General features: G+C 43.6%; 1 pseudogene; it reads right to left on the reverse strand.

Moving 5' to 3' along the window:
- Positions 1-806: 806 nt before the first annotated feature.
- Positions 807-26,374, reverse strand: part of LOC135101266 (tubulin alpha-1 chain-like) — a 26,863-nt pseudogene continuing 1,295 nt past the window's right edge.

Here is a 26,374-nt window from a genome sequence, read left to right on the forward strand (position 1 = left end):
TGTGTGTGTGTGTGTGTGTGTGTGTGTGTGTGTGTGTGTGTGTGTGTGTGGCACTAACTCCTTTTATCTTGCGCCACACACACACACACACACACACACACACACACACACACACACACACACACACACACACACACACACACACACACACACACACACACACACACTCCATAGAGAACTGATGAATGTGACATATTCCTGAAATTGCTTAGAAAGTGTTTGCGTATATGTGAAATTCCATGGAGATTCATTATGAACAGCTTGTTGGAGAGAAGGGTTACTTGAATGTCATTAGATAAGGGAAGATAGCTACATCAAAGGTCTACCGGCCAACATTATACGAAACAATTAAGGAAGCGCTGATATGTAATGTTTTCAGTTATGATGCTTCATGAACGTTCAGGAGTTTTCAGTGTAGAAAATGGATTGCATGTGTATCATCTTGCGGAGGAGGGATGAGAGTTGAAAAGAAGGTTGTCTCCGGATGCTAAACAGGAAAATGGAGTTTTGGAGTCACTTTAGCTCATCATGTTGCCTTTGCCTCAGCTGGATCTGGCAAGCAAGTTAAGCGTTTTGTAATTTCTCCGTGTATTACATTATATTCCCGTTTGTTTAGGAAGCCGATGTTACTGGCATTGTCCATGCATGTGATCCTTTAATGTTTGTGCTTAGTGTTTGTGCTTTTAATGTTTGTGTCTGTTTTTCTATCGTCCCTTACCATATTATTTTTCCTTTTCCACACTGCCTCTTTCTGCTGGCATGCGCGTCCCTTTCCACCCTCATCAGCAGGTAATGAACACGAGGAGTGGTGACTCAGGGTGTATTGGTATCAAGCATACAAAACATTGGGCTCCACCAGCACCAGGACATGCGAAGGGACCGTAAGTGGCCCTCCAGGGATGCTTTGTGCCTCGCAAGTGTTTACAGGGACTCATTTTATTTTATATTGCCCATACATAGTGTCTACTGACGATACAATGCATTTCTCCTTTGATAATTAAAACATTAACAAGAGGAAAAGGCAGAACGTAGCCGCCATCAAGGAACCCTTAGAGTAATCGCGTTTCAGTCACCTCAACTGTCTTCTACTTACTAACAGTTCACTTAATACTGATAATATCATAAAGTGCCCAGAGTATCTCCTTGTTACTTCAAAACAAGTAACACGGTGGTCATGATTGTCCTGATTAACAGAAATTTACGTAACAGACAGTAGTAGTGTTCCTTCATGGTGTAAACGTAATTGCTGTGAGTGGAGTGGCGGGGCTTTTAGTGTTCTCCAGCGACGACTTAGTACTCGTCACCCTCGATCTCGCCATCACCATCGGCAGAGTCCACGCCCACCTCCTCATAGTCCTTCTCCAGCGCGGCCAGATCCTCTCGGGCCTCAGAGAACTCGCCTTCCTCCATGCCCTCGCCTACGTACCTGTGGGGAAAGGATGTGATTAAAGAAGGCACAAGAATAATGTGACGCTCGCCTGCTTGCTGCTTCTGAATGTGGACGGAAGGAAGAGACGAGACGGATTGATGATGTAAAAGTATTGCTTATGATGAGAGAGAGAGAGAGAGAGAGAGAGAGAGAGAGAGAGAGAGAGAGAGAGAGAGAGAGAGAGAGACTGTGAATGAAGAGGAGATAGATGACAGAGAGCCTTGCGGAGAAGACAAGTGAGAATTTGTGACATGAACATTAAAATAAATGCAGAGAATGATAATAATAATAAGAAGAGAATGTTATGCTTGCACGCTTTTATCACCTGTGTGTGATGGTGTGCAAATACTCACCAGTGCACGAAGGCCCGCTTGGCGTACATCAGGTCAAACTTGTGGTCGAGGCGTGCCCCAGGCCTCGGCAATGGCCGTGGTGTTGGACAACATGCACACAGCGCGGGACACCTTGGCCAGGTCGCCGCCTGGCACTATAGTTGGCGGCTGGTAGTTGATGCCCACCTGCAGCAGAGAAACTGCGTGAGAAGACGTCCTCGAAATCCACCAAGCTTGCATTCATGTCACATTATCATATTTTTAACTTACTGTTTTTTTTATAAGCAACTTCGAGTGAACATGCTATCGCTGCTGAAAACGAAACATATTTTATAAAGATCTACTAATGATATCGTGTGATGACTCAATATATATAAGATCCTGTGTTGCACAATTAAGGGACAATAAGAAATATTGTCAAGCAACTTTACTTGCAATTCAGTTGTAGATGAACACTCTTAGTATCATGAATTACAAGCAGACAAGATTAAAGAGAGTGAAGTTAGTACGTAAGTGTCATGTTCAAGGCTGAGGATTCCATATGCGTTGATCATGTCACTGGTGGAAGGGCGAGGCAGAGTATCTTACCTTGAAGCCTGTGGGGCACCAGTCCACGAACTGGATGGTCCTCTTGGTCTTGATGGTGGCGATGGCGGCGTTTACGTCCTTGGGCACCACGTCGCCTCGGTACAGCAGACAGCAGGCCATGTACTTGCCGTGGCGCGGGTCACACTTCACCATCTGCCGCACACAACAGCCCGCGCCATTAATAAAGTATTAAGACAGAAGACTGTCTAATGTACTGACCACTATCTTGCTTCATTACTAGCAGTGTGAAATGTAACACTGACAGTTGTTTCTTATCAAGCTTATTAATAAAATGGTCTGGTGTAAGATTAGAATTTAATTTCGGGAGACACCACTGACAGCAAAAGGAGCGATCGAATAGTTCAGACCTTTCAGTATTTATTGTTTTATTTATTTATTTTTCATAACCGTCAAGGGACACTCAAATTAATAACCGAGTGTCAGTGTCATTAGCAGAAGGATCACTAGACAGTTTACATGATAATTAACAAAATGAGTTACAACCCCTTTTTGGAAACAATTTCTTCCTGTAATGCGAGGAGTGACCCTGTACAAGTCTCCACTCCCTCCCTCCCCCTCACCTGGTTGGCTGGCTCGAAGCAGGCGTTAGTGATTTCGGAGACTGAGAGCTGTTCGTGGTAGGCCTTCTCGGCGGAAATGACGGGCGCGTAGGTCACCAGGGGGAAGTGGATGCGAGGATAAGGCACCAGGTTGGTCTGGAACTCTGTCAGGTCCACGTTGAGGGCGCCGTCAAACCTGAGAAAGAACAGGACAGTTGTACTCGGCTTTCATACTTTCGAGAAGGTGAGACAAATAAATGGAGTTACTGATATAAACAAAAAAGAAAAGAAGGAAGTACAGCACTACAGTTTCATCCATCACCATTTCACTTCACACATTTCACGGTTCTACTTACAGATTTTATATATTAATAATTTACCAGTGATCTATCTATCTATGCAACAGGATGGCAATCACACACAGCGTGGCCCAGACAAAGCACTACACACTCATACACACATCATTCACTCTTAGCCTCGTCAGCCCCTAGTGATAGCGAGACAAAATAACTCAAGTACAGTTACTATCCGTACGGTATATCTTCCTCGTAAAGATAACTCAAAGGGGGAATCAGTATTCAGTCAACAGCCTCTCATATTTGGTTTTCGTTAACTATTCCTTTCATCCACGCCTGGAATCCGAGAATCCAGTAATGAGGATTATATATCATCTTTACCGTTCACAGCTGCCCCCTCCCCTTCTCTCTCTCTCTCTCTCTCTCTCTCTCTCTCTCTCTCTCTCTCTCTCTCTCTCTCTCTCTCTCTCTCTCTCTCTCTCTCACACACACACACACACACACACACACACACACACACACACACACACACACACACACACACACACATTAATTGCCTGTTTCTCTTTCTCGTCGACAACTTGCTCCATTCGAAAAAAAAAAGTTATTTATAGTCTGCCATAATTCTGTTCTGCACGTGTTGCTCTTGTAATTTCAGTAAGATTTACATGTTTTTTTTTCTCCCTCTTTTTTTAGGGACAGCGCGTTAATTACTTACACCTGTGATTCGTAACTAACTTCTCCTTTTTTCGATCAGTACTAATGCACGTGTGTGTGTGTGTGTGTGTGTGTGTGTGTGTGTGTGTGTGTGTGTGTGTGCGCGTGTGTGTGTGTGTGTGTGTGTGTGTGTGTGTGTGTCCGTTCGAGTTCCGTTCTGCCGCTGTACTCAAACCAGAAACTTTTTTTTTTTTTTCAAAGTTTGTTTCGTCTCCATTAACATTTACAGTGATGGAATTTTTTTTCTTTTCTTTTTCAGGTAAATTGTTTTTTCACTTAAGATTGATTTTTTTTATTAAACTGTTATTTTCTTATTATTGTTCTTCATCGGTCCTTCACACTCCTTGATATTTCATTCTTTAATGTTTTATGATAACCATGTTCGGTATCATTTTTTTTTTTTCCAGCCCGAGTGTCCACGTACTGCTTTCTCGTTTACTGCCGTTGTCTGTTTTTGCTGTCCCTTGCTCTTCTGTTCACAATTATCATCACTACTGTGTGCATTTATTGCCTAAGTGGATTGCAGTCAAGCGCTTAGGTCATCTTGCTGCAGGACTGATTATTCCCAGGAACATGATCCGCGGCAGCTTTGATTGACGTAACTACTTCTGCCTTTTCTTCGCCGGATATTATTACCATTGCGTCGTAACACGGCCAGGCTTTCACAGTATTCATGTGTTCTTATAAATGATAATCCTCTTGTGTTGTTCGAGCATTGTGTTGTCGTTTTGTGTTGTCTTGGTGTTGTCGTCTCGTGTTGTCTTGGTGTTATCGTCTTGTGTTCCTTTGGTGTTGCCGTCTTGTGTTTCTTCGAGCACGGTGTTTGTGTTGTTGTCGGGTATGTAATTGTTTTAACTGATTCAAGGAAAACAGTTTTAGGTGAATACTATCATGGCTTGTATGGATTCTTCGTGAATATGCCACATGTCATATCATGGGTATGCCATTCACTATTGCCATTCTGCGGCCATTGTGTTAATCTGAAATGTATAAGATTTTGGGGCATGAATAGTTCAGTGTTATCTGATATGAACTAGTTCTTTTCAGACTGTCTGCAGGCTATTTCTCACATATATTTTCATTCCATTTTAAATTGTGGTGTGCTTTTGCCTCCGCACATTCTATATATTTCTTCTTGTTATAAAGTCTGAGTTCATGCAATTAATTACCTCAGGAAAAGCCATTAACTTTTCTATTCCTTAACAAATATAATAAATATTAGGCTTTAAATATTTTAATAGGAAATCTAGTTTTAAGAAAGAGAGAATCAAAAATTTTCTTTATTTGTTTACCGCTGATGGTTCATCCGAAAAGCTTGAATCTCGCATCATAGCGAATATGCGATAAGACAATAAAAATCATCAGATGTTTTCCACAAATGACCTCAGAAAAATGCTTTCATACATACACCTGCAACCATTCCTCAGATTTTCTTCCATATTTTTGTATTTCTCTCAGTTTATATTGTCATACTTCTCTGCGGGGGTTCATGGAGATGACATTTCATTGGCATACCTGATGCAAACCTCGGGATGGTATTTAAAAGAAACCAAGGCAGATAAAGAACTAGATAGAAATACGAGATAGTGATGAAGTGGCCTGGAATAGGCGGGCAGCCGATATAAATGAGCGCAGTGGTCTTTGAAGCCGCAGGCAATGTGATGAGTTATATTAAAATCCAGCTGTCTCTTACATAACATTTGAATAATTTCTCCTTTTTATAAGAAAATATACCTGCGCTTCTAGATTGGAAAATATTAATAGAAATGAGTCAATAAGTCAAATTAATCCACACATTTCTTTCCATTGCCAGATATTATCATCGCAGTTTGGATCATATTCTGAAACACTTCCGCGCCGCACCTCCACTACATTCAAAAGCCTGTAGTTGAAGTTACACGGGTTTTTAAGATTAATTTTTTTATAGTTATGGAGACATACTAATAAGATTTCTAGATTATTAACTGAAGAAACACTCTTGAGAAGCTGATTAATCATATCTATAGCCTTTGGAAATAGTCGTGATGAGAAAGCAAAGCATTTCAGAATACGGGCCTACTCGTATATTGCGACCGAGATTCACAGTCCAGGCTTTCGTAGTGTTCAGGTGTTCAAATAAATAATAATCACCTGAGGGAGGCGGTGATGGAAGACACAATCTGGCCGATGAGTCTGTTGAGGTTGGTGTAGGAGGGGCGCTCGATGTCCAGGTTCCTGCGGCAGATGTCGTAGATGGCTTCGTTGTCCACCATGAAGGCGCAGTCGGAGTGCTCGAGGGTGGTGTGAGTGGTGAGGATGGAGTTGTAAGGCTCCACCACAGCGGTCGCTACCTGAGGGAAGGACGGCATGTCAATAAGGCGACCGCTTCTGAGTAAATGCCATCCGAATAAATTTCACCCTCGAAAATTCCTCCATGAAAACTTTACACACAATAGTTTTCCCGTGATAAATTTTCCCTACGTAATCTAGTTTGGCAAGGGATGAATTATTTCGAGGAGGAAATTGGTGGACTGTTCGTGGGGAATTGTACCTGCAGGGGCATGTAAAAGCGACCGTCTCTTCAGGAGTCAGTGTCTGAATTGAGGAAAACTGACTTATTTTTTACACTAAAAGCTGCGTCACATATTCAAGATGAGAGAAACGCAATACTTTGTTGTTATAGAAATTAAAACATATTACACTGTTTAAAGTACCGAAGTCAGATATTTCGTTAAACTAACACGTACTTATTGAAGACGTGAGGAACGTATATTCCTTTGTTGTCATAAAGAATAAATAAATAAATAAATAAATATATTACACTGCGTTTAGTTTGTAAGTCGACAATATCTCAACTGTTCAGTGTTTAACCTAAAGTAAACAATCTTTATTACACATTTTTTCAACACTAAGGACTGTGTACATATTCAAAATGAGAAGAATTCAATACTTCGCTGTCACTTAATTAGATTAAAACATGTTTTACCATGTTTTGATCGTATCACTTTAAACTGCCTAAATGAAGAAAAATATATTTTTCTTTAAAAATTACGTAAAAGCAAAGCACATGTTGGAGACGAGAGGAATTAAATACGTTGCCGCTTCATGAAATCAAAACATGCTATCACGGTGTCTCGTGTCAGTCTCTTTTAATTCCCTTTCTTCTTTCCCCATCTCCCTTGAATTGTTTAAAATCTCTGCGCTTCTAAAAGGCATATTCACCACGAGGAAAAAAAAAACTTTCTTGTTACTAAATCAATTCATTATACAGAACTGCATTGTAAGATTATCTCGCTTGTATCTTTTAAAACTACCAACACGATTCCCTTCCTCCCTCCCTCCCTCCTTTCCTTCCTTCCTCTCTCCCTTTATGACCTGGCCTGCGGCGTCATATGACCTCGCTCTCGCGGTGCATCAATACAATCAGTCAGTCAATCTCCGTCCGCTGACCTGCGGCGCCGGATACACGGAGAACTCCAGCTTGCTCTTCTTGCCGTAGTCCACCGAGAGGCGCTCCATCAGCAGGGAGGTGAAGCCGGACCCGGTGCCGCCGCCGAAGGAGTGGAAGATGAGGAAGCCCTGTGGAGGAAAAGGAGCTTTAGGAAACATGAAGAAGTGTAAATGGTAAACACACTTGAGTCCATATTACTAAGTAGGCCATTACTCTGAGAATACGCCACGTGTAGGACAGATGGCTCCCTGAAGCTTCCCTTATTTTCTTATGTTCTTAACCTTGTCTTGTAGTAAATTATAGCACTCACTCAGGAACGCATAGGAGTGATTGTTAAGACCTTATTGTGAAACACTTCACCGCATCTCCACTACTTTCAAAAGGCTCTGTTTGAAGTGACACGGGTTTAAAGGGTGTTTTTTTATGGTTCTAGTGACAGCTTAACAAGATTTCTACATTGTGAACAGAAAAACACTCTTGAGAACCCGACCAGTCATCTCTGCTCCCTTTGAAAATAGTCGTGGTCAGAGAGAGAGGCATTTCTAAATACGGGACTTATATGCAGATTGAGTGAAAGGGAAAAAAGTTTATTAGATAGTCTGACCCATATTAAAACCACAGCGTTCAAGGAGAGTCAGTCATCCCATCATTCAGCGTCCGCCACAATGCTCAAGATGAGCACTAGACAGGGAAGGGGAATTAAGGGTCCTGAGCGACTTTTTACCACAAGGTCACGTCAAGCCCGCTGAGCTAAGTTAGATGACGCTCGAGGAAGTCACAGTAATAGTTGACTTACAAAAAGATGTACTGAACGTTTTACTGAGTCTTCCCATGTTTTGGAGATCAGAAACCCTTTTGGCAGCGTATGTTTTAATAAAATGTATATCCACATAATCTCTCTCTCTCTCTCTCTCTCTCTCTCTCTCTCTCTCTCTCTCTCTCTCTCTCTCTCTCTCTCTCTCTCTCTCTCTCTCTCTCTCTCTCTCTCTCTCTCTCTCTCTCTCTCTGTGTGTGTGTATGTGTGTGTGTGCCTTGATGTGGGAATAGGAGTTGAGGTTGTTAGGTTACATTACATTAAAGAGTGAGGCTGAGGAAGCACACACATCAGCACTGCAGATCATGTGTGTACCTGGAGACCCGTGCACATGTCGGCGATTTTACGGAGTCGGTCCAGCACGAGGTCCACGATTTCCTTCCCGATGGTGTAGTGGCCGCGTGCGTAGTTGTTGGCAGCGTCCTCCTTGCCGGTGATGAGCTGCTCAGGGTGGAACAGCTGACGGTATGTGCCCGCCCGAACCTCGTCTGTGGAGGGAGGAGGAGGGAGGTGTTTGTCGGGTAGCGAACCTTAATATTCTGCAACACTTCTGCACCGCACCTCCACTACTTTAAAAGGCTCTAATTGAGGTGACACTGGTTTTTAAGAATGTTATTTTTTTTTTATGGTTTTAGAGACAGATTAACAACATTTCTACATTATTAAGAGGAGAAAGACTCTTGAGAACCAACTTAATCATCTCTGTGGCCCTTGAAAATACGTAGTCGTGGTGAGAGAGTAGAGCATTTCAGAACGTGAGCCAGAGAGAGAGAGAGAGAGAGAGAGAGAGAGAGAGAGAGAGAGAGAGAGAGAGAGAGAGAGAGAGAGAGAGAGAGAGAGAGAGAAGGCAGGGGAGAGTCGAATGCAGGAGGCGAGACCGAGACGCTGCTGGGAAACACAAGGGAACACATAGGAAGAGCAAATAGTGTTAGATCCATTTGCTCTTACGAAGCTGTTTTTGACAAGTTCGTGGAAGGAAGGAGGTTAGACGCAGAGGGAAGTGAGAGGGTGGAGTGGAGGTATAAAAAGGAAAGAAAATGAAGGAATGAAGTGCAGGAAGAGGGGAGGATGGAAACAGATTAAGGATAAACAAAATTAAAGACATGAGACAGACAAGCAAGGGAAATATTTGAAATGAGGGAAGGGTAAAGAGAGATGTGGGAAAAGAAAGAGAGAAGAAATAACAAGGAGATGAGAGATGAGACACACAGGAGTGAAAGAAGCAAGTGAAGTGATAACAGAGGTGAAGAGAGAGGAGAGGTAAAGAGAGGAAAGCAGGTTAAAAAAGAGTGAAGAGAGAGAGAGAGAGAGAGAGAGAGAGAGAGAGAGAGAGAGAGAGAGAGAGAGAGAGAGAGAGAGAGAGAGAGAGAGAGAGTATTGAAAATAGAGGAAATGCTTGAGGGAGGAGGGTAAAGAAAGAAAAGAGAGGGGAGAGAGAGATAAACAAAGACATGAGGCAAGAGGAGAAAGCGAGAGAGAGAGAGAGAGAGAGAGAGAGAGAGAGAGAGAGAGAGAGAGAGAGAGAGAGAGAGAGAGAGAGAGAGAGAGAGAGAAGGAAATGAAAGGAAAGAGGAGTGAGGAATAGGAATGATATAGAAGAAAGATATGAAGCAAAAGGAGGGAAGAGAGGAAATGGGAGAGAAGGGAGGCACTGAGGAGGAAAAAAGAGGATAACAGTGGAAAAAAGACATGCAGATCGAGAGATGAGTGTAATTACCAGAGAGAGAGAGAGAGAGAGAGAGAGAGAGAGAGAGAGAGATTACGTATATACCTTCAAATGTTCACGACGTAATAAACCATACTGCACTAAACAGCACTTTACTCTCTCTAATCAGGAGCACAAGCGGCTGAGTCATGCGGGGCTTCGTGGAAAATCTCGTGTGTTATTGCACCTCAAACTTCGTGGCCAAACTTTAAGCGGTGGTCGTGAAGGGTTTACAGTAAGACCTCAAGGTAGTCATTCACTCTGCCTACTCGTCCCGCGGGAGAGAGGGAGGGAGGAGTAAGGAGGGGACGGCACAGGCGAGCTTAGTTACGTTAATGTGACCGGCGGAAGAGTGGAGGAGGCGTAAGAGAGGGTGGATTTAGAGTAACGGCCACTAGAGTCCACTACCTTCACAGACTTACCTACTACGGACGGCTCCAAGTCCACGAACACGGCCCTTGGTACGTGCTTGCCGGAGGAAGTTTCGCTGAAGAAAGTGTTGAAGGAATCGTCGCCACCGCCAATGGTCTTGTCTGAGGGCATCTGGCCGTCGGGCTGAATGCCGTGTTCGAGGCAGTACAGCTCCCAGCAGGCGTTGCCCATCTGCACGCCCGCCTGGCCGATGTGCACGCTGATACACTCACGCTGCGGAGACAGGTGTGGGTTAGGCTAGACAGTTATGTGAGCGTGATGCTGCACACGTAGATCTGAACAGCTTGTTTGAAGTTACCTATAGGCATGCATATATCCACTTCATTGCTCCCGTCTACAAGTATACCAGTGATAGGAGATTCAGTAGTAATAGGAAGGGCGGTAGTAGTAGTAGTAGGAAGGGTAGTAATAGTAGTAGTAGCAGTAGTAGTAGTAGATATGAGCAGCCTGTTTGAAGTTACTTAAAGATGCATAATCCACTGCTCCCGTGTACAAGAACATCAGTGATAGGAGTAATAGTAATAGTAGTAGTAGTAGTAGTAGTAGTAGTAGTAGTAGTAGTTCTTATGGAGGAACATAAGTGTCATCCCCCATCATTACTTCTGTTCGTAATGGTAATGATGATGTTGATAACTGTTCTGTGAGGTAATTGGTGAGATGCAGACTGTTTGTTTGTCTTTCTCATTCCGCACGTTGTCGAGTTGAGGCCGAAAAGTGTAGCTATTTATTCTCCCCTTCCCTCGTTTTTGCACCTCCTCCTCCTCCTCCTCCTCCTCCTCCTCCTCCTCCTCCTCCTCCTCCTTTACGTCCTCCTCAGTAACCAGTAATTCTCCTTCCCTCTCCCCTCCTCCCGGAAATGGCCCCAAACACACACACACACACACACACACACACACACACACACACACACACACACACACGACCCAACGCTCAGACTTACAAGGGCGCGCGCACATACTGTTGCAGGTGCTGGTTACTCTGTGTACTCTGGCTGTCCGTTCTGCTGGCGCGGCTCCTTATGCGAAATGAGACGTGTGGTTTATTTCTCCTCGCCAAACATAAAGAGAACAGAACACAAGGAATCGCGTTTCATTTATATACACTCAAACATGTAACTAATCAGCCTTGAAGTTTATAAAACGTACATAATTTCTAAATTAATCGTGCATTTCCTCCGGCTTCTCGTGTCCCCAAGCCCTCCAGCCTGCGCGCCCATGATTCACTCAGCCAGTAGAATAACATTAAAGTTTATAACATAAGCATAATATCTACATGAATCCTACTTTTTTTTTCGCTCTCTCTCTTTTTTCCTTGTCTCTCGCGTCCCCAAAGTCCCCAGCGGCCCGACAGCTGGTGGACTGAACTAAGCACACGCGGGGCTCCCACCGCGGCGGCAGGAAAAGAAAAAAAATATACACCCAGCTATTCGCCTCAAGCACCAGCAGCGAGTCACCGGCTGTTACACAACGACCGGCAGCCTTGAAAACTCTTTGCCGGCTGCTGCTGACGAAGGCACGGGCGTCACTTTCAGCTGGAGAGGCGCTAACTGTTCACTATTATTATTATTATTATTATTACTATTATTATTATTATTATTATTATTATTATTGTTATTATTATTATTATATTATTACTGCTAGCCACATAAGGAGAGGTGAAGCACCCAAATCCACATGCCTTTCCGCTCCGTCAGACATCAGCAGGGCGGGTTCTCCTCAGTAGGGAACCTCAGACGGACGCAGGGAGGGAAGAATAAAAGGAAATCAGGAATGTGGTGCGTGCTACGGGAGAGAGAGAGAGAGAGAGAGAGAGAGAGAGAGAGAGAGAGAGAGAGAGAGAGAGAGAGAGAGAGAGAGCAGGGCGGGGCGGGAGACGAACGAAGGAGAGAGGAGTGACCGAGACAAGGAAAGACGACGTAAGGTGGAGTGGAGGGAGGGATGGAGGGAGGGAGGGAAGGAAAGAGGAAAGAAGGAAGGAAGGAAGGACGGAAAGAACAGCGGCGAGGGGAGGAATGACCGGCGAGGCTCAGGAGGAGTGAACTATTGTGTTACGACACGGGGAAGATGGACACAGGTAGACAGGTAGAAAATGTAATAGACTTGTATGTAGGTAGGTTGATATATAGATAGGTAGATAAATGCATAATAAATAAGTGTATAGATAGATAGATAAACAGATAGATACATAGATAGATGAATTAGTAGAAAGACAGATATACAGACAGATAGATAGATAGATGGATAGATTGATAGATTTTGTTTACATTGATAGATTTAATGCGTCACAACAGTGTGTTCATATGGAGAGAGAGAGAGAGAGAGAGAGAGAGAGAGAGAGAGAGAGAGAGAGAGAGAGAGAAAGAGAGAGAGAGAGAGATACTTTTCTGGCGCATTATGAAACAAAGACGCATCGGGAGGTTCCTTTAAGCCCCGAGGGTAGTACTCTGAGCCAGCAGAGAGAGCGGGGGAGTAGGGAGGAGGCAGGAGAGGTGGTGGTGAGTCATGTGGAGGAGAGAAGGAGGGAGGAAGGGAAGACCGGCTAGAGAGAGAGAGAGAGAGAGAGAGAGAGAGAGAGAGAGAGAGAGAGAGAGAGAGAGAGAGAGAGAGAAAGGTGGGAGGGTGGTAGAAGTTGAAAGCTAAATCTCTCTCTCTCTCTCTCTCTCTCTCTCTCTCTCTCTCTCTCTCTCTCTCTCTCTCTCTCTCTCTCTCTCTCTCTCTCTCTCCCTCAGATAATACACATACAAACACACAGCACTGTCAAGCAACTAATACTGGATAAAAGTTGGGGGTTAGTGTTTAAGCTTTTTCTCTTTTTTTCTTTTTTTTATTTTTAAACTTATTGTTTTGGTGTCTTAACTGGCAAACTTTCTCTCTCTCTCTCTCTCTCTCTCTCTCTCTCTCTCTCTCTCTCTCTCTCTCTCTCTCTCTCTCTCTCTCTCGCGCGCGCGCTATTGTTTAGACGGGTTAATAGACAAAGTTGCTGTCTATTTGCGTTACTCTCTCTCTCTCTCTCTCTCTCTCTCTCTCTCTCTCTCTCTCTCTCTCTCTCTCTCTCTCTCTCTCTCTCACACACACACACACACACATCATATACTGATTCTCCATAGAGAGAGAGAGAGAGAGAGAGAGAGAGAGAGAGAGAGAGAGAGAGTCGGATCATGCACGTCTCGTCGTCACGGTCACGTCCCCAGAGGAAGAACACGTCACGAGCCGCGTCAGTGCCGTGCTGATAGCTTCCCTTCTCCCGCCTTGAGTCCCTCCTCCCAGCACCACCACGCGATGCTGGCTGGGAGAGGCTGAGCTGGTGGTCTTACACTGCCCCTCCTATTACATCTATGGCCCGTATTCAGAAACGCTTTACTCTCTCATCACGAGTATTTGCAAAGGCCACAGGGATGATTAGACGGGTTTTCTAGAATGTTTTTCCTGTTGATAATGTAGAGATCTTTTTGTTACTAGAACCGTAAAAACACCCTTAAAAACCCGTGGCACTTTAACTACAGCCTTTTGACTGTAATAGAGGAGCGGCGCAGAAGTGTTTCAGAATGTGGTACTATTTGGCGAATCCTTTAAGCATATTCATGAGCTAAATTCGAGTTGTATTCCCGCTCATTACCACTGTGTTTGGCGTGTTCCCTCGAGTATCAGTCTATCGGTTGTCTGATCTTGTAAGGAGATTAGACAAGAAGATTAAAGGGAAATACTGAAGACGGTGTTGGTGAGGATTTACTGTTACTGGACTTGGCACTATATGGTATTCTCATGCGCTTCCATGTCCTGTCTTATCAACTTCCTGCAGGCTCTAGTGAAAATTGCAGGATTTTTTTTTTCAAGGTTGTTTCCACGATGATGCTGATAGTTAACCCAATCTAACCTAACCTTAGGAGGACTTTGACATTAGACCGTATTCTCAAAAATTCCCGTGTCCTATCTTATCAACTTCCAACAGGTTCTAATGAAAGTCGGTTTTCTTTTTTTTTTTTTTCTAGGTTGTTTTCACGATTATGTCGATAGTTTAACCTAGCCTAACCTAAGGAGGGTTCTGCATCGTCACTTGGGAAAAACACCCACGAGAAACCAACTGATCACGCTTATAGTCTTTGAAAGTTTCAGTGGTTTTTGAAAATAAATCTAACAAAAGTTGAAAATATTTAAGGATGCAAATCCACGAATGCATCTACCTGTGCTTATTAATTTATTTTTTTCCTCTGTATATACCAACCTTTATATTTTGTTTATATAAAGAACCATTATCCAACACCCTTTTCCTTTTTTTTTTTTTGTATACATTCGTGTTCAAGTTTTTTTTTTTTCCTAATATATTCCTGTATTTATGTTTCCTTTTTTTTTTCGTATATTCTCGCATTATTTTTATTTTTTCGTCATCTTAGTAATTGTAATTCTAAAGTGTCTTTTTACAAAGTGACGTTCCCAGCCTTCAGGAGTAAGCCTGTAGCCGCCATAGGCCTAACACACTGAAAAAAAGGACAAATCATCTTCTCATGTTACTATTCCTATCTTTCCTCGTCAGTCGGCGTTCATAAGTCAAATCAGCAAGATTAGTGTACGATAAACTGTATGTGTGTGTGTATGTGTGTGTGTGTGTGTGTGTGTGTGTGTGTGTGTGTGTGTGTGTGTGTGTGTGTGTGTGTGCGCGCACGCGTGTGTGCATGTGTGTGTGTGTGTGTGTGTGTGTGTGTGTGTGTGTGTGTGTGTGTGTGTGTGTGTGTGTGTGTGTGTGTGTGTGTGTGTGTGCGTATGGAACTGTTAACACTTTTCAACTTTCAGCGCCCGTCAGTCTGTGTTTTGTAGTGAGTCAGTCAAGTAAGGAGATGAGTTTGTTCGGTAATGTGTGTGTGTGTGTGTGTGTGTGTGTGTGTGTGTGTGTGTGTGTGTGTGTGTGTTCCGTATGTGAGCATGTAAGTAGTATATGTGATCGCTTTTCTTTTTTTTTCTTTTCTTTTTAACAACGCAATTCTTGCCCTTGATGACCCATAGAGAGAGAGAGAGAGAGAGAGAGAGAGAGAGAGAGAGAGAGAGATGGTGAAGGGGGAGGAAAGGCACGGTTGGGGCAAGAAAAATAAAGAGGAAATTAAATGTAAGATGCTTGAGAAGGGGAGAGGAAGGGTAAAGCAAGGAAGAGAAAAAGATGGGGTGAAATAATTACATGAAGCAAGAGAGTAAGAGATAAAGCCGTGGAAGGAGAGAGAGAGAGAGAGAGAGAGAGAGAGAGAGAGAGAGAGAGAGAGAGAGAGAGAGAGAGAGAGAGAGAGAGAGGTCAATGCTCTGAGTTACTGTTTAAAGCGGCAGAAGTTACCCACTCGATATTGTCCAGCGTGTGTTGAGCAAAGCGGCGATGCAGAAGAGAAATTCGTTTAATTGCAGTGGAGTTCAATGATAATTCGACGTACGTACAGATTAGAGAGAGAGAGAGAGACGCTAATGAATATTCGGGAGCCTGAGAGAAACATTGGATCCTTTCACTCCTATTGCTCTCTACATCTTTTTCCTCTCTATCTCTTTTTTTTTTTTTATAGGACAGGATGATCTACTTAAATTCAAGAAAAGTGCTGCTCTCAGTCACCTGTTTTTGGATGACGGGATAATCTACGTAAATCCAAGAGAAATAGCTGTTCGTGCCACTTTTCCATCACGTTGTGGCGGGAGTGACGGGGTGAAGCAATCTGAGAGCTGCATCAAATAAGAAAGTCACGGCATTTCCCGAGCCTCTGAGATTAATGTGTTGAGTCCCTGCAGCATCCCGGCAGCCACCTAACCCACACTCACTCACTCACTCACTCACCCACTCACCCACGTACCTCTACTCTCCTGCACTGCCTCGAGTATTTTCTCTCTCTCTCTCTCTCTCTCTCTCTCTCTCTCTCTCTCTCTCTCTCTCTCTCTCTCTCTCTCTCTCTCTCTCTCTCTCTCTCAGGAATTCAGGACAAACATCTCTCACTCCCTCACAGAAAGTTCATACTATAAAAGACAGACAGCTCATACTATAAAAGGAAAGAATATATATATATATATATATATATATATATATATATATATATATATATATATATATATATATATATATATATATATATATATATATATATATATATAGCAATGGAAAACCGACACTTCACACTTTAGATATGGAGATGCGTGAAAGAAGTGTTTTTTTCTTTTCTTTTTTTCAGAAATGTAAGACAGACAGCTCACACTGTATTCGTAAAAGGAAATGCGTGAAAGAAATTGTTTTTTTTTCTAGCAATGCAAGACAGACAACTCACTCTGAGGAAAAATAAAATATGTGAAAGGTTTTCTTTTAGGAGGAATGCAAGATACAAGACACTATATAAAGATATGCGTGAAAGAAATAGAACTTGTCAAAAATACACGACAGAGAACTCACATTGTGATATATATATGTGAAATAAATACAGAAAATACATATTTTTAAGTATGAGACAGATGATTCTCACTACAATAAATAAGTAAATGAGAGAGAGAGAGAGAGAGAGAGAGAGAGAGAGAGAGAGAGAGAGAGAGAGAGAGAGAGAGATCTGAAATAATTACATTAAGTCTATCTATCGTGCGTGTAAAATAAGCACTTGTCTGTGTTCAGATTTAACCGCAAAAATGTGAAATAAGCACCTCAGACAAAATAAAATCAGAAAATGCTAAAAATTTTTCCATCATGCTAAGTTAAATGTCAGCCGCGCTTCTTACTAAAAATGTTCCGTTAGTAATTTTCTCCCTTGGGTTGCGTGGCGTGAATTAGCTGTCTAGGTAGTGCCAAAATGCATGAGGCGAAGGAACGCTCAACACTCACCTGATTATGACAGACGCGTTCACGCCCACTAATTTAGAAGACTTAAGCAAACTGTTTAATGTAACCATATGACTCAGGCTTGGATACCTCCCATCTATTTCCCTACTCTACTCTCTTCCCCACCATGTTCATTACTATCATTCTTCCTCCTTCTCCTTCTCATCCTCCTGCTCCTCATACTTATCCTTTCCTTCTCCTCCTCCTACTTATTTTCGTTCCTTTCACTTCTTTCGCCTCCTTTCTCACTCTCCTGTTCTTGGCACCACCTTCATTTCCTCCTCCTCCTCCTCCTCCTCCTCTACCTCTTTCTTTCTCCCTTCCCTCTAAATTTCCCTTCCTTCAGCAGATTTCCAACTAATAACACCCTTCGTGTCCCTCCCTCATAGGCTACTTAGTCTTATGTGCGCGCGCATGTGTGTGTGTGTGTGTGTGTGTGTGTGTGGTGTGTGTGTCATAAGAGGAGGATATATGTATCAAAATGCGAAAGAAAGGAAATGACATCTTTATGTAGGTAAGTAATGTGAGGAGGAGGAGGAGGAGGAGGAGGAGGAGGAGGAGGAGGAGGAGGAGGAGGAGGAGGAGAAGGGATGAAAATGAAAGGCTGGACTAAGGGAGGGATTGTTTGGGGTTGAGTCACCACCCTCATCACGGTTCTCTCTCTCTCTCTCTCTCTCTCTCTCTCTCTCTCTCTCTCTCTCTCTGTGTGTGTGTGTGTGTGTGTGTGTGTGTGTGTGTGTGTGTGTGACATGTCCTTCCGAAAATCCAACCGGTATCTCCTTTCTTTCCTTCTCTTCTCTCTCTCCTTCCCTCCTCCCACCGTTCCTTCCTTCCATCCTTCACTTCCTTCGCTTCCTCCCCCATTCCCACCACTTTCCTTCATTCTTTCGCTTCCTTCCCGTCCCTTCCTTCCTTCCTTCCCTTCGCAACGTGCACAGGAAATTGCAGAAGCCAGTGCAGCCCCATTTTCATATTACCTTCCCTGCTTGAGCTGTCGAGTGCGGACCAACACACACACACACACACACACACACACACACACACACACACACACACCTATGAGCCCCACCACTATTCATTCTCACAGACCTCCTCCTTGTCCCAACCCAACCTCTCGAACGCTGCTCTCCTCCCCCAGCCTCTCTTTCATTTCCTCTCTCCCCCCTTCCCTTCTTCATGACTCCTTTCTCCTTTCTCTCACCGTTCCCTGACCGGTATTCTGAAACGCTTTGCTCTCTCACCACGACTGTTTTCAAAGGCCACAGAGATGATTACTCGTGTTCCCATGCGTGTTTTTCCTGTTAATAATGTGGAAATGTTAATCTGTTACTAAAACTGTATAAAAAAAAATAAGATAAAAACACGTGTACCTTCAACTAACAGAGCCTTTCGAAAGTACTGGAGGTGCGGAGCAGAAGTGTTTAAGAATATGGTTCCCCGTTCTGTCTCTCCTACACTGCGTCACCACAATTCACTACAACGTTACTAGATTGTGTGTGCTTACTTAGACATTACCATAAGTTCCAGAGGCGAGATAAGCTGAAGAGAGAAAGCTTTTAGGTTCTACGGGAGTAACCTTGGCCGACTTACCGTGAAAGTTTAAATTAAAGCTTCGTGTAGTTTCAGGGTTCACAGAGGAGGAGGAGGAGGAGGAGGAGGATTAGAGAAAAGGGTGAATGGAGCAAGAAGGGGAAGAGGAGGAAGAGTAGTAGTAGTAGTAGTAGTAGTAGTAGTAGTAGTAGTAGTAGTAGTGGTGGGAGGAGGAGGAAAGGAGGAGTAGGAGAAGGAGGAGGAGGAGGAGGAGGAGGAGGAGGAGGAGGAGGAGGAGGGGAAAGGGGGTTAGAGATGTTGTATTCGACGAGACTGTGTGAAGAGGGAAGAGAAAATTTAGATGGAAGTGTTAAGGGTCACAAGAGGGAACGAATGAGTGGGAGAAGAACAGAATAAAGGAGTTTATTGATCGAGTTGCATTCTGGCGCCGGAAGAAGGAAGGAAAGGAGTGATTGGGTTGCACGTGGGACAGAGCATGTGGAGGGACTGGAAAAAAAAAAAAAGGAAGGAGGGTAGTGGAGTGAAAGGAGGGGTGCCTGAAGCCTCGTAGTGCCCAGATGTGCATGGCGGGGAAGCCACGTGAAGGTTGGGGTGGTGAGTTGCGATCAGATGAGTCAGCTGAGGGTGTCCGTAGAGAAAGAGAGGAAGCAAGGGGAAAAAAAAAAAATATGAGGGTGAAAAATAGACAAAGGGAGAGAGAGAAAGGGAGAGGTAAATAGTGAACACTGTAAAATAGATATATGGTTCGGAGGGCGAGAAAAGGAGGGAGACGAGGACAGTAGTGAAGTAAAAATGTACAACAGTGATAGATAGACTAAGGGGGAGAAGGATAAATAGTGAACACTGAAAAAAAAAATATGTAAACATTTAGAAAGTGAATGCAGAGGAGAAGAGACGGAAAGAGGAAAAAAGGGAGGGAACGAGGGCAAAAAATACGCTGAAGAAAATAAAGAAAATGCTTGGTGAAAGATACTTATAGTGAACATTGAAGAATAGATAGACGATTCAGAGGCTAGGCGTAAAGATGGAAATGTAGGGAGGGAAGAAGTAAGGAAAAGTAGGAAGGAGGGAAGGAAAAGAATACAAGTTGAAAAGAAAAGAGTAAATGAGCGGGGATAGAGGGAGCTAGGGAGGAAGGGAGTATGGTGAACAAAGAAGGAGTTGATGTCAAACAGTTCATCGTGACTTTTGTTGTCATGACGGTGAATGGACAGTTTTTGTGACGTGAGCTGATTTGAAACATTTAGAGTGGAAAATAAGAAAAAAAATTAGATAAAAAATGAATACTGAAATTGAAGGCAAGTAAAAAATAGTGAGAAAATGGATGTTAATTATCTTTGAGAGTATAAATGATGAATGTTATTATAAAGCGAGGAGTAATAATTTGAGAGAGAGAGAGAGAGAGAGAGAGAGAGAGAGAGAGAGAGAGAGAGAGAGAGAGAGAGAGAGAGAGAGAGAGAGCGTGTGTTCGTGTGGGGGGTTACTGCCACTACCGTAAGCAACAAGAACGCCACTTGTGACGTCACACACGGCTAAGGTAAAGTGTAGGTTCCCCGCTCGTAAATTTTTCCCACCGCAAAGACACTACGGAAAAAGCAGAACACACACACACACACACACACACACACACACAGACACGACAAAACTCATTCCCTACACAGTCTACATGTGTGTGTGTGTGTGTGTGTGTTATCTAGAGGTGAGCATCAGCCGGGAGCAACCTGCAAGCCTTACCCAGCAGGTTGGCTCCTAAAAAACACACCGCGGTCCGTCCAGACAACGTAGAATAAGGAGAGGCGGTGCATTTTTATTCACTTTCTTTGACATCATCTTGTGTCTAAAGTGAAGGAGGCGAATAAGGAAGAGAATCGATCTTTTAATCTGATATAAATAAATGGCGGTCAGAAGCTTTTACTGCGTGTGTGTGTGTGTGTGTGTGTGTGTGTGTGTGTGTGTGGTGGTGGCGGAAGACGAGTGTGGTGTTGCGGTGTAGCATTAGCAACCAGCAGTGTGTGGTGGAAGAAGTGATGGTGCTTATTCGTCACGGTATAGTGAACCTAGGCCACAGTGCGAAGGTGGAGGAGGAGGTGGAGTTTGAGACGGAGGAGGAGATGGTGGTGCTGGTGGAGGAGGAGGAGCAGGAGATGGTGGTGCTGGCGGAGGAGACGTAGGAGGAGGAGGAGGAGATGGTGGTGGTGGAGGTGGAGGAGGAGGTGGTGGTGGTGGTGGTTCTAGGGATGGTAGTGATAGCAGCAGCAGCAGCAGCGGGAGCGAGAAGGGTGGGAGCCAAATAAAGGAATATGGTCGACCATGAAGAGTGAATTAATGCGCGATGGAATAGGTATAAAAAAGAGCCAATGTGTAACTTAAGGAGAGGAGAAGAGATAGGATTCGCTGAAGGAGAAGAGGGAGCAGGTATAGGCAACAGGCAGACATACGAGTAGTAGGCAATGAGAAGAGAGGAGAGGGGAGATGTAGAATAAGAAGCAGGAAAGGAGAGAAGGGGTGAGAGATGAGACAAGATAAGAGTAGTAGAACTAGGAAAAACAGATACAAGAAGCAGACAGACAGACAGACAGACAGACAAGGCGGCCGGCGCTTCAGAAACCCTCTCTCTTTTCCGACTTAGAGAGAAGCAGGTACAGGCGGCAGACAGACGAAATAGACAAGTGGTACTTCAGAAACACACTTTTGGACCGGTAAGAGTAGTAGGAGGAGAAGGAGAGGCAGGTATAGGCAGCAGGTACACAATAGCATAGTCGGGCGGTGCTTCAGTAACCCTCTCTTCTCGGACCGGTAGTTACCATTCTGAGTCATTGTCGTGCGTTGCCTTCCGCTCCTGCTACTGTCTTCGGGTTCTGTCATTCAGCTAACTTATCCTCCTTTCCTCCCTTCACCCAGCCACCTAGGCACTTACACACTTCCTCTTAGTCATATTACAGCAGGCAAGTTGTTAACACATGACTACAGGGCTTCAGGGAAAGACTGCATGAATAAGGGAGGGTGGAGTGAAGTTAAGTGAAATCTGACGAGAGGTTGCGTGTCGAGGAGCAGCTGTTATCCTTGTTGTGCTCGTCTCCTCCCAAGCGTGGGGGAGGTCTGGCGGCTCGCACATGACACCAGTTACCAGACTGGCTTGTCGGTGCTTATCTCATATGAGGAGTTTTTTCTCTTTTTTTGTATAATCTTTCTTCCTTCAGTCTTGTTCGAGGTTGTGTTTCCTTCCGGTCATTCAAAGTAACGATTCAGGTTTCCTTTATTTCCTGAGCCACCGACTCCTTGTTCCCGTGTTTTGCTCCTTGTAAGACAGCACATCCTCTCGCCCCACCGTCCTGCCTCCTCCCTTCCCACCTTCCGCCTCTCCCTCCCCACTTGTTCAGTCTTCCCCCGCAGGCTACCAGTAATAGCCACTGGCCATCCCCGCCACTTCCGCCGCCGCTGGCAGTGTTTGGCTTCACTCCCCGTGTTTGTCCCCCGATGTGAGGCCATTACCACGATTTCCCGTCATCTCCTCGCCGCGTGAAGGCTGGGAAGAGCTGGAGCCGCAAGGACCAACTTTTTGTACGCGTTGTTATTGTTGTAAACTGTTGTTGCCGTAGAGATTGCATGCTGTCTTTTTTGTATCTGCATGGAAACGTTCAGTTCAGGACAAAAATTATTCGTTGTGTAGTCTATTTTCCTTGCACACACACACACACACAAATTCTCTCTCTCTCTCTCTCTCTCTCTCTCTCTCTCTCTCTCTCTCTCTCTCTCTCTCTCTCTCTCTCTCTCTCTCTCTCTCTCTCATAAGAACATAAGAACATAAAAAATAAGGGAAGCTGCAAGAAGCGACCAGGCTTACACGTGGCAGTCCCTGTATGAAACACACCTACCTATTTCCATCTGCTATCCCCATCCATAAACTTGTCTAATCTTCTCTTAAAGCTCTCTAGTGTCCTAGCACTAACTACATGATTACTGAGTCCGTTCCACTCATCTACCACTCTATTTGAGAACCAATTTTTTCCTATCTCCTTCCTAAACCTAAATTTTTCAAGCTTGAACCCGTTATTTCTTGTTCTACCCTGGTTGCTGATCCTAAGAATTTTGCTTACATCTCCCTTGTTAAAACCCTTATACCACTTAAAGACTTCTATCAGGTCCCCTCTTAACCTACGTCTTTCTAAAGGATGTAAATTTAACAGCTCTCTCTCTCTCTCTCTCTCTCTCTCTCTCTCTCTCTCTCTCTCTCTCTCTCTCTCTCTCTCTCTCTCTCTCTCTCTCTCTCTCTCGTTTCCATGCATACGCTCAACGTTCCTAAAAAGAGAAATGAAAAACGAATCCAGGTAAACTCCTTAAAGCCCAGTAAGTGGTGAGCCAACAGGTAGAGGCGACAGGGTGTGGTCGGGGAGCAGTGTTGCCAGCGCGGCGCCTCGCGGGAGATAAACAAGACCACCACCTCCCACCCATTTCCCGGTATCTTCCCACCACCTCCCAGCACCTTCCATCACTACCCGCCACCTACCCAGTTCTCCTCTACCTGCCACCCTTCCCTTCTCATTTCCTCCTCGACCTCCACCTTCTGGCTAACCTCGTACTCGTATCTTCGTCCTGTTTGCCTGTTAAAATAAAACTGGGGCATAGATAAATATTTTTTTTTTTTATAGTTAATGCTCTTTTTACGTTATTATTTTTTTAGTCATGCTGCATCCACTGCTCCAAGGCCCTTTTTCGTTTTTTTCGCATCTGTTGCGTTAAATTTGCATTTAGTTTTTGTTATGATGTTACTTTTCGTTCTCATTTTCGTCTTTCGTTGTTTCTTTTTTTCTCGTTGCCCTTTCTATGTCTCCGTTGTTAAGTTACTAAGTCACTTGTTTATTGTTTTCGCTTCTGTTATGTTACTTTCTATTTTGCCTTATGACATTAGTTAGTCTTTTTTTTTCTGCCTCGTTGTAACTTTCCTTGGTGTCTTTTATTATGCTACTTGCCTTTCTTTTCCAATTTGTCTGATACTTCACCATCCTTTTATTTTTATCTCTTTTGTTATCTTACTTCCTTTTCCTCTTAACCTTTGTTGCTATGTTACTTTGTTTTCTTGTTACGTTACTTTCCTTTTCCTCTCTGTTATGTTAATTTTCGTTCATTTTAACTTATTTTCTTACGTTACTTTCTTTTCTTTTTACTTCTGTAGCTATGTTATTTTCCTTTTCGTCTCTGTTACGTTTTTCCCCCTTTTCGTATCTATTATGTTACTTTTCGTTCATTTTAACCTCTTTTGTTATGTTACTTTGCCTTTCTTTTTACTGCTGTTAGGTTATTTTCCAAATCATCTCTTTTACTTTGTTTTCTTTTCGTCTCTGTTCTGTTACTTTTCATTCACTTTAACGCTTTTGTTACGTTACTTTCTTTCCTTTGTTGCTACGTTAGTTTGTTTTTCTTTTTACCTCTGTTTTTACGCAACTCTTTTCGTCTCTTTTGTCAAGTTATTTTTCTCGTTTCCTTCCAAGGCGAGGGATACCTTAGGGTTACCTCCTGGAGCTACCTTTCTTTGTCCCTTCAAGTCCTAACCTCCACGACACGCCTCACTAATGTACAGTCACGTGGAGAGAAACTTCCCCCTGATCGCCTTTTTTGTAGTATTTTTTTTTTAGGTATCATCGCCATCGGCATCACCATTACCTCCACCACCATCTCCACCTCCTCACCATCTTCGTTACCTCCACCACAACCACAATGTTACGATCCATTCCCTCCATAATTACTGTTACCACCACCATCTCCACATCATCATCACCGTCACCTCTGCCGCCATCATCTCTCTTACCGCCACCACCATCACCACTTCATCATCACTGTTACGTACATTACTACTGTTACCACCACCACTACCACCGTATCATCATCATCATCATTACTACTTCCATCTTCCATCTTACCACCCCTACCACCACCACCACCACCAGTACATCATCGTTATCACTGTTACTACCGTCACTCTCACCACCTCCTTCATCACCGGTATCATCAAGAGTAATTTTCCCGCGTGAGAACAGGAAGCAGTGACATGGCAGTAGCTTGGAGTTGTATCATTATTATTTTTTTACATAACGTGCAGAAGGGAGGGGAAGGAGAAAGAAAGAGGACATCTTGAGAAATCTTATGAATTCAACAAGGATAAGGAAAAGGAAAGATGAAATTACAATAAAAGATAGGGAACGCACTGTAGATTATATAAACTTCCCATATAGAAAAGAGTCAAGTAAAGATACAAGACAGTATCCCTTAGAGCTAAAAATGCATCTTTGTAAATACTAAACACTAATAAGAGGCAGTGAAAAATCAGGACTGCGTGAAGTTATTCAAAATAAGACACTGCACTATAAAAAACAAAGCTAAAAAGACCTCTTGATAAATTCGTATCAGTCAAGGAAGGATGTGAGGAGGCTTGAGTCGATTGGTGCAAGTAATGAGTGTGCGGTGCGTGAGGTAAGGCGGTGGCACGGCCTTACCCTGCCATTGTGACGGTGAATGTGGCACTCAGCCGGTGACGTGGCTCGGCCGGGAGTCTGGTAATGTATGCAAGGCGGCGGGACGTGACCCAATCTGTCTGACTGAACACCCACTGAACGGATTACTGCTCCCTCCTCTGTCTCCTTCTCCTCTTCCATCCCCTCATTTTGCAACTTATTTCCTTTTTCTGCCTTCCCTTCCTTCTTCACTTTTTTTTTTCTCCTGGCTCGTCATCCCTCTCTTATTCTCCTCCTCCTTCTCTTCCTTCTCCAGCTGCATCTTCTTAATTTTCTCCTTCTCCTCCTCCTCCTCATCCTCCTTCTTCTTCTTTTGCAGCTTCTCCCCCTCCTGCTCTTTTTTTCTAAGGTTTGCCGTCTCTTTCCACTATGACTGATTATCTATGGATCTACATCTTTATACTGAAAAATATTAATAGTATTATCATGTGCTATGTAGTATCCTGTTCTAATCTGTGGCTTATAATCCCCATAGCCTCCATCTTTCCAAGCTTCTTATATTTCATCTTTCAGTATTCATCCATGATTACCTCCCTCTTCTATCCTTATCACATTCCCTTCTGCCTGCCTCTCTGTAAACCACCACTACCACCACCACCACCCCCTTCCTTCCCTTTCACTCCCTCGCCAGTCATCACTCATGACTCATACAGACCTTAATATCAAACCCTCTCCGTCATCACACTGAAACTGCCGCTCTGAATTATTAAACCCACACTGAATCCATCTCTGAGTCACACGCTTGGAACTCCCTGCTAGCTTAGACTGAAAGACTGAATCATCACACGCACTCACACTAGTAGTACTTACTGTGTCATATTCAATTTCCTGATCCAAGACTGTGTTGTACTTGAACTGACTACTTCCTAACCTCAGCATTCTCAGGGAAAAAGGAAAATTATCAGGAAAAAAGGAAAACTATCAGCCTGCACGAGTCACTAAATTAATATACAGGTAATGTCAAAAAAATAAAAAAAAAAGTAATATTTGGTCTTATGCAGACATCTAAACGAAAAAAAAAATTAATGGAAAATCTGAAATCAATGTTGCAAATAGCTTACGTATAACACACACACACACACACACACACACACACACACACACACACACACACACACACACACACACACACACACACACACACACACACACACACACACACACACACACACACACACACACACACACA

Source organism: Scylla paramamosain, chromosome 6 (genome assembly GCF_035594125.1).
Source record: "Scylla paramamosain isolate STU-SP2022 chromosome 6, ASM3559412v1, whole genome shotgun sequence".
In the NCBI taxonomy this organism is placed as follows: Eukaryota; Metazoa; Arthropoda; class Malacostraca; order Decapoda; family Portunidae; genus Scylla; species Scylla paramamosain.